General features: G+C 42.5%; 1 long non-coding RNA gene across 1 annotated transcript; it reads left to right on the forward strand.

The window, feature by feature from the left end:
* Window positions 1–5,654: 5,654 nt before the first annotated feature.
* Window positions 5,655–8,538, forward strand: LOC120441263. Its single transcript, XR_005613938.1, has 4 exons — window positions 5,655–5,704; window positions 5,861–5,918; window positions 7,647–7,758; window positions 8,342–8,538. It is a non-coding gene; the product is annotated as an uncharacterized LOC120441263 (long non-coding RNA).
* Window positions 8,539–9,609: the final 1,071 nt, after the last annotated feature.

The raw sequence follows: 9,609 nt of genomic DNA on the forward strand, positions 1-9,609 counted from the left end.
CTTTGCGGTTGTAAGCGGTGGTGTTGCCATACCAGGTGGTGATGCATCCAGTGAGGATGCTCTCAATGGCACAGCGATAGAAGGTCCTGAGGATGCGGGGCTCATGCCGAATCTTTTCAGTCTCCTGAGAAAGAAGAGGCGCTGCTGCGCCTTCTTCACTGTCTTGTTTATGTGTACTGACCACGTAAGATCCTCAGCCAGATGTACACCAAGGAAGCGGAAGCTGCTCACTCTCTCCACAGCGGCGCCGTTGATGGTGATGGGGTGTGTACTCCTCTGCACCTCCGGAAGTCCACTATCAGCTCCTTTGTCTTTGCGACGTTGAGGGTGAGATGGTTGTCTTGACACCAGTGGGTCAGGCGCTGACCTCCTCCCTGTAGGCTGTCTCATCACCGTTGGTGATAAGACCCACCACTGTAGTGTCGTCCGCAAACTTCACAATGATGTTGGAGTTGTTAGTGGCGTGCAGTCGAGGTGTAGAGTGAGTACAGGAGAGGGCTCAGTACACACCCTGTGGAGCACCAGTGTTCAGTGTGATGGGGGATGAGGTGGTGCTGCCCAGTCTGACCACTTGGCGTCTGTCAGACAGGAAGTTAAGGATCCAGCTGCAGAGGGAGCTGCTCAGTCCTAGATCCTGCAGTTTCCTGTCCAGCTTCGAGGAACGATGGTGTTGAATGCTGAGCTGTAATCTACAAACAGCATTCTCACATACGTGTCTCTCTTCTCCAGGTGTGACAGGGCAGCATGGAGTGTCAGGGCTATGGCATCATCAGTGGACCTGTTGTGGCGGTATGCGAACTGTAGAGGGTCCAGTGAGTCGGGTAGTGCGGAGCAGATGAAGTCCCTGACCAGCTTCTCGAAGCATTTGCTCACGATGGGGGTCAGGGCTACAGGTCGCCAGTCGTTCAATGATGAGATGGTGGAGGATTTGGGTACAGGGACGATGGTGGCCATTTTGAAGCAGGCTGGGACTACAGACAGAGAGAGGAAAGGTTGAAGATATGTGTAAACACTCCAGCCAGCTGAGCCGCGCATGACTTGAGGACGCGGCCGGGAATCCCGTCCGGACCAGTAGCTTTGCGTGGGTTCACTCTCCTGAAGTACCTCCGCACATCCTCCTCAGACACAGTGTGCGCACTGACGTCATCCGCGGTGCGCACACTGTCCGGTCTCCTGGTGTTCGCTGTGTCGAATCTAGCGTAGAATACGTTTAGATCCTCACACAGAGAGGCCGTGGTCTGCGGTGTGCTGGTTTTCCTCTAAAGTCTGTGATCGTGTTTAGTCCTGCCACATACTCCGAGGGTTGTCAAACTGTTGCTCCACCCTGTCCCTGTACTCACGTTTGGCTGCTTTGATCGTCTTCCGGAGTTGGTAATGTGCGTGTTTGTAGTCCGATGTGTTCGCGGAGGCAAAAGCGGTGCTCCGTGCCGCTAGCGCCGTGCGAACATCTCCGTTAATCCAGGGTTTTTGATTTGGGAAGGATTTAACTGTTCCGGATGGGACGACATCTTCCACGCATTTTCTGATAAATCCACAGACTGAGTCTGTGTATTCATCGATGTCTTTAGCAGCCACGTGAAACATTTCCCAGTCCGCGTGATCAAAACAGTCCCGCAGCGTAGACTCCGATTGGTCCGACCAACGATGCACCGCCCTCAGGGTTGGAGCTTCCTGTTTCAGCTTCTGCCTGTAGGCGGGTAGAAGCAGGATGGAGCGGTGATCTGATTGGCCGAATGGGGCGCGGGGAGGGCTTTGTACGCATCCCGGAAAGAGGTGTAGCAGTGGTCAAGAAGCCGGTCTCCACGAGTGTTGAAATGGATGTGTTGGTGGAGTTTTGGTGAGACTTTCTTCAGGTTACCCTTATTAAAGTCCCCGGTCGTGATAAACGCCGCCTCTGGGTGTGAGGTTTCCTCACTGCTGATCGCGCTGTACAGTTCCCTGAGTGCTCGGTCAGTGTCGGCTTGTGGGGAATGTAAACAGCCGTAATAATCACTGCTGTAAATTCCCTCGGTAGCCAGAATGGCCGGCACTTAACCATCAGGTACTCCAGGTCCGGTGAGCAGAAGGATTTGACCGGGTGCACGTTCGCATAATCACACCAGCTGTTGTTGATCATGAAACACACACCACCGCCTCTGCTTTTCCCAGTAAGCTCCTGTGACCTGTCCGCGCGGTGCACAGAGAACCCCGGTAGTTGTACTGCGGAGTCCGGTACCTTGTCCGATAGCCAGGTTTCTGTGAGGCAGATCACGCAGCAGTCCCGCATCTCTCGCTGGAATGAGATCCGTGCCCGAAGCTCGCACAGCTTGTTCTCCAGAGACTGCACATTAGCCAGTAATAAGCTGGGTAACGGTGGTCTGTTAGTGCGCCGTCTCAGTCGAACCAGAACGCCAGATCTTCTCCCTCTGCGTCGGCGTTTGCGGCCTCCACGGGCCCAGAACAAAGGCGTCTCAGGTGAGATGAATGGGGGGTCTGCAAACGGAGGGTCCGTGTTGCAAAACTTGAACTCCGGAAAGTGATGAGAAAGTCCGTCTTTTATGTCCAGTAAGGTTTGTCGGTCGTACACAAGGAGACATGTGCTACTCGTGAAAAAATAAAGAAAAAGTAAAATTAAACACAAAAAACACAAAAAACAGCTGTTGCTTGGGGGAGCTCGCGACGAGGCTGCCATACTCGGCGCCATCTTGATCTCCATCTCCATCTCTCCAACGACGGTCCAGGCGTGGGATTTCTCTCGTGGAAATGTGCACATTATTTTTTCCTTTCTATTGGTAGGTGGCACAGTGCACTTGTGGCAAGTAAGCAAACTAGAAGACTGGCAGTCTGGCTGGGTATCCAGTTACGGAAGCAACACATTAACAAGAGAATTCTGAGTAAAACCAAAGTTACTTTCCCTAGTAACTAGTTACTTTGAAAGTAACGAGTAACTTGAAGTAACTGAGTTACTTTTTTAGAGAAGTAACTAGTAATGTAACTAAGTTACTAATTTAAAGTAACTTACCCAACACTGGTAATGTGTAATGTGTAAAAACCAGATAGTAATATATGTATTGGCCTCTGGAGGGCACCCACATGTCAACTAAAGTACTCAACTGAAATGTAATACTCAATGAACGTATCTTGACGTTAGTCACTTAAAAGTTAAAAATTTTCCCTTCTTTTTGCAGAGATTACGAGTCCATGTGTGACTTTTGTTCAGTTAAACTACTCTTCATCCAGTAGTAAAAACGCACACTGCAGAAGCACTGGTGACTGTGTCCTTTGTGCACACACGTTAATGAAAATGAAACATGTAGCTCATTTGTAGAGTGATGTTTTTATAAACATATGCCATCTATGTAATCCTGTCATGATATCTGCAAAAGCTGAGGCTTATAAATGTAGGCCAGACAGTGATCTATTATTTCAGCATTTTTGTGATTTCTGTTCCTCATTGGCAGAGTCAGACGGAATGAATATGAGGAGGTTTGATGATGAGAGTAGGCAGGCAGACGAGTTTCCTGAAGTCAGGCTGAATGAACAAAGAACATAGGGAGAAACAAAAGCAAGCAGAAGGTACAGAAAGCAAAGAACATGAGTGTGTCAGGGTGGATGAGGCAAGTATTATTAGATATTAAACAGGCAGTGTTGGGAAGTAACAGAATACATGTACCGGCATTACGTATTTAAAATATAAAATATGAGTAACTAAATTCCATTACAGTTACCATTTCATAGGTGATAATCAGAATATAGTTACTTTGTTGCAATAAATAGAATACACGGCGGTCCCAAACATAACACACAATAAGAGGCTGTAATGTAAGCATCCTGTTAATGTTGTTGGTGTCAATTACACAATGGACCCAGAGCCAGCACAACAGAGCCTGCAGTCCACAGGCAGGAATGCGTGTCTCACTTGGAAATTTCCACACCACCATAAGAAGAATGAGATGGGCGAAACTTCAGTATCTTCAGTGTACTATTGCTGTGTGAGTTTTATTACTAATAATGACTAACTATTACATTACTGTCATTGAGTAGCTTAACAGAATACATTACAAAATACATTTTGAGGCATGTATTCTGTAATTTGTAGTGGAATACATCTTAAAAGTAACCTTCCCAACACTGCAAACAGGTGTGGCAGCCTATGATCCACAGGGAACAGGCTAAATGTCAGACCTTGTTACAGGCATGTCTAACACAGACTTTAGCTACAAATTGACAAAAAAAAAAAAAAAGAACAGAAAAAGGAAAAATGGGTAAATAATACAGAAGGTAAGCAGGGGCCATAGAAAAAGCAAAGCAATCACTGGATTAAGATTGAGCCAGTTGCTACCCAGAATAGTGGGGTTCACCTAACAAACTTAGTGTAAGATGCCATTTTCTTCACTTTGGTAATTAAGAAATTTGTTCCTTATCTATATAAAATGCCATTTAAATGTTGTTAGTGCTATTTATTTTGTTTAAATTGGTTTTTGTTTTTTGTTTGCAAAATTCTGCTAATTTTAAAAATGTTTTGCAGGTCCAAAAAAACCCAAAAAATAAAACACAATTCAATATATTCAATATATCTCAGTAATCACTAAACGGGAAAAAAACCCAACTGTATGAATGTAAAATTAGGTAGGATTACAGCTTTGTCTAGTAAGAAAGTCTTAATTAATACGACCCCCCACCACCACCATTCACCACACACACACACACACACACACTGGATGACACTGATTAAAATGACTGAGCTCATTTAAAAAAAATAATATCGTAGTCAGCATTGACACGCGTTCACATTCCTTAGTCCACTGGATTCAAATTATTTATACTTAAAGTTCCATAACAGGTGATAGTCAAAGGTCAGCTGCCAACCTTAGAGTTAACCAACTTGGACTTGAAAGTTAGGCTAAGAGTTAAACCTGCAATCTGTTCCTGAATGTGAAACACATTCAGAGCTTAGCTTTTGTTAAAATACCCCGATTCGTTGATCTTTGGGCTGAAGGAAGAACAACACTCAGTGTTAAATGCTCATTCAACAATTACTTTAGTCCATGCAATTCTCTTTATTCCAAACAACACTTTGAGCATTACAAACGTCCGGATGGGTGATTTGCACAGGAGGGTGTCCAGCAAAATCTCAAAGTGTCTGACCGTTTCTCACATTCTTATAGCTTCGGCCCCCCTCCCAACAAGCATTCACATTCTTTCTCTCTCTCAGTGAGCCTAAACCATCTATTAATTTTATTACATCTACTTGGGGATTTTCATAGCTCAGCATCCAACATCAAAATCCACTGGGGCAGTTCTAGTATGGAAGAAATATAGTATCATCAGAATCCAACTTTTTTTAGACATTGAATTTATAACACTGAATTTTTATCCTCCAAATTTCCCTGCAAAAATATTCACCTGCAAAAATTCACCTGAAAAAATTCACCTGCAAAAATTCACCTGCAAAAAATTCACCTGCAAAAATTCACCATCAAATATTCACCTGCAAAAAATTCACCTGCAAAAAATTCACCATCAAATATTCACCTGCAAAAAATTCACCTGCAAAAATTCGCTTGCAAAAATTCAACTGCAAAAGTGTTGAACTTAAATGACCCAAGCCAGAGCAATCAGCACTAGATCGAGTCGAGCGGCTCTCAGCCAATTAAATTACGCTGTTTGATCACATGACACCGTTAGCCAGCAGTGTGTCTCCTGAAAAGAGAGCTGATTAGAGGTGAGGGATTAAGTTTTTCTCCTAAATAGAGATCATTACAGAACGCCTAGTCCTACTTAAAATCCCATTCATTTTCTTTTATTTTATCATCTACGAACTGAGGAAAACATTTGACTAACTCAACGAACATTTCCGCGCCTCCCTGCCTGTCTGCAGAGGCAGTTTTGAATTTAGGAGTGGCAAGATGGCAGCGGCAAACCCTGGCGGTTCTCCGGTAAGTATATTGTGTTTTATCTTCAAGTTTGTCTTTTGAAACGTTAATTTTATTTAAATCCGTTGGTCACGTATAAAGTACACAGACGGGGTCTTTGCTCAACTCGTCTGAGGCGTGTCTCACTAAGCGCTACATGCTAGCATCCTGCTAACCGAGCTAACCTTTACATGCTGTGCTCTACAAAATAGGATACTCGGTACAAAACCATACTCCGCAGATATTGAATAGATAGACGAACACTGCAAATATAATGTGGAAAACGAGAACGGCATTTGGTGAAGGGGTAAAATACACCATGAATAAAGCCATAGAGTGAATGGCTGCCATGGTTGCAGAACGGCTTGATTTAATGACAAGAATGGGGAAGAGTGAGGTGAAGTGAACCAAAGCCACAAAACACGGTCAGACAAGGCGGGAATAGGGCAGTGATATGTCCGTCAGTATGAAGTTGGTGTGTGCTTTGGTGAACAAAAACTGGAGACCGGTAGCAGGAAGATGGGTGACTCGTGTTTCACTGAAATAGTGGTGAATTAAAACATCCTTTGTTGGGGAAATTTAGGTGTAAATGCATCCATACAGGCGAGACAGAGGCAGACCAGGCAGTGAAGAAAACAAGGCAAACATTAGAAATATTAAAACGGAAATATAGGATTAATATAACATACAATTAGGGAAAATTGAAGGAATACAGTGTAAATTATACTGTAAAGTCATTAAAACAGCATAACCTGATTAAAAGAAACATGTAATTGGGTAGGATGGTGATGATGATGATGATGATAATAATAATAATAATAATATTAAAAAACATGTACAAGATGGGCATGTATACTTGTACCCAGAATTTAACAACTATAAAGTTGTGGCATGCCAGTACCTTACCCCTTCCATTATATCCACACTTTCAGAAAAGGATATGGTCAATATCTTTACAAATACTATCTAAACTTAAACAGATAGCATAAGTTAAACAGGATATTCCTCTGCATTCTCCTAGAGAGAATACATCAAATTAAACAAATAAGTAGTCTATGGCATTTAAAAGTGGTTACCTACAATTCTGAAATAATAATACTAATTCTTATTGATGATGATATTGTATTTGAAATCCTGGTGTAACACTGAACCCGACATCATAAAATGATTACCCTTGTAATGTCAGGGAGCTACAACCAAGGAGGAAAATATTACTATCTCACCCCTTGTATCCAATTACATAACAGCACTGCTTGGTAAAGGTGTTGAATTAGCTGGGTCGCTCAGTTTGGGGAAAATTGTGGGTAGCCTGCAAGGGCCTCAACTTCTCCATTCCCACAATGTGCAACAAATGGGCACAGCTGATCTTCAAGAGTGGAACATTGGCCAGTTACTTCCAACTTTAACGTATTTTTGCAAATATATTCTTAAAATTGTCTCTTTACACAGATCATAATGATACAAGATGGCACTTGTGTAATTTCCTACAAATTCAATAAATCTAAATAATTGTTACTATCCTGTTAAATCCTGAAAAATGTTTTAACAGCTGTGTTAAACTTCATACTGACACATGCTGGAAAGTGCATTCATGAGACTTTTTTATGCCTTCTAGAGCAGTAGCAATCAAAGATTTTAAGGATTCTTTTACATTTTTTAAACACTTTGATTAAGGCATATGTTGTTCTTTATTGTCAGATCTAAGTTTGTTTAAAGCTTCGAATGTTTTGGGGTACTTTTCTTTGTTTTCAGGGTTCGTGGCAACCACGGATGGGGAAAATGTGGAGGTTGCACGGCTGATGTTTACTGTTCATGGCACAGGAAGAGGCAGTTTTATTTCAGGAATGAGTGAGCACAATCAAAGGTTTGTTCTCATAAAATACTGTCAACCTCCAATGTTTCTGACATAAGATGGAAGGTGTTGCAGCTTTATTTCCATTATTTAAAAATACATAAACATTTAAAGGGTATAGCTTTATGAAAAAAGTTTTATAGTAAAATGTCTTTAGAGAACAGTGCCCTATCCAGCAGGATATATTGTCTGATATGTGTCAGGTGTTTTTGTTGTTGTTGTTGTTGTTTCTTTCAATTTCCATTATTTACCCCTCAAGGAAGAAAATATTGGACAGGTCCTACAAACCCCAAAGAGCCTTCAGGACTCTGCCCTATTTTTAGTTATTCACACACCTTTTCCAGTCTGTTACTTCCTTCCCTGAATGTTCATTCTGTGTTAATGGTCTGGTTGTCATCTCATTTGTTGCCACTGATCATTACAACCCTTTTGGCACCTTTTAAGTGATATGCCTGGGTCCTTCCTACATGCCCTGATAATGTATTATTACTGTTGTCATGCACACATTTCATGTAGGGTTAGAAACAAAGCAGAATTTCTCATACACACCAAAGAAAGGCCATACCTAATTAAATATTTTTATATATTATTTCAGAATAGAGCGACTGTGGAGAGACCTCTGGGTGGCCATTACATGCTTTACTACGATGTTCTTCACAACCTTGAGGAAGAAGACCTTCTTGACATTTCAAATGCTGCACACCTCTTTTGCTGCCATTACGTCTTTCTTCCTCGACTGGAGGATGATTTTAATACATTTTGCAGTGGATGGGACAACCATCCACTGCGAACAGAAAAACAACATGAGTCCCAACCAGCTGTGGGAGTTGGGTCACAGATATCACCCTGTTCCTGTTCCAGAAAACACACAGGTAAAGGTGCACATTTTTAGTACTCATTGATTTTCTTACAGAGAATGTGATGATTTTATGGATAATTAAAGTCAGTCATAAATCCACAAACACAACAAGCTGAAAGTCAGTGATGCTGCTCGGTTTGCAGTCCTGAATATCACGGCACAAGCAGGATTCACTGCACTGTTAATGTTAGCTATGTTATATTGCTGCCTCTGTTCGGTGGTGTCGAGCCAAACGGACTTTAACGTGTGTTTGAACGAGCTGACGGTTCACTCGTTAAGCTGAAAGAAAGATGCTTTAATCACAGGAGTCACACATGTGTCCACTGCACCATCTGGGAACTCTTCTTGTTTAGCACTCGTAATAACACAAACACTAAATCCTCCTTCTCTTGTGCTGTTTTGTAGCAGTGTATACACCTGAGACTGTCACCTGTCTGTCTGTCCTGCACTCTCTCTCTGTTTCTTTCTCTCTGATTGTGGAATAAAAGTATGAACATGTATTTATAAGTTACACTTGTGTTTGAATCCTGCAGCTTATCACACATTTGATTTCCATGTGTGACGACTGCAAGTGTCCAGAGTGAGGACAGACTGAGGGACCCACTGCTGCACATCACCTGTGAGGCTTTGCACCCCTGATGATCCACCAGGACAAACTCAGCAGTGTGTGAGGAAGAGGAGGAGGAAGAGCCAGCAGCAGCTGACAGATGGAGAGAATAGACAGACTGTTCCCTGTTTGTGAAGGACTGCTAGAAAAGTTTAACATAACTAATTGTCTGTCCTGAATCAGTCTTATTAGGTAATGTTCAAATAATGTTATCGTTCCAGTGTTTTCAGTGTGGGAGAAAGTACTCAGGGCCTTCAAGTTACACACTATGAAAGGCAGCAACAAGTTTAATGTTCAGAAACCTAAAGTATGTATCAGCAGCAGAATGGAGCTAAAAATAAATGTTTGTTTCAGTTCTATGAAGCTTTGAGTATTTTGGATTAGTAGTACTGCTGTG

Source organism: Oreochromis aureus, linkage group 7 (genome assembly GCF_013358895.1).
Source record: "Oreochromis aureus strain Israel breed Guangdong linkage group 7, ZZ_aureus, whole genome shotgun sequence".
NCBI classification, from domain to species: Eukaryota; Metazoa; Chordata; class Actinopteri; order Cichliformes; family Cichlidae; genus Oreochromis; species Oreochromis aureus.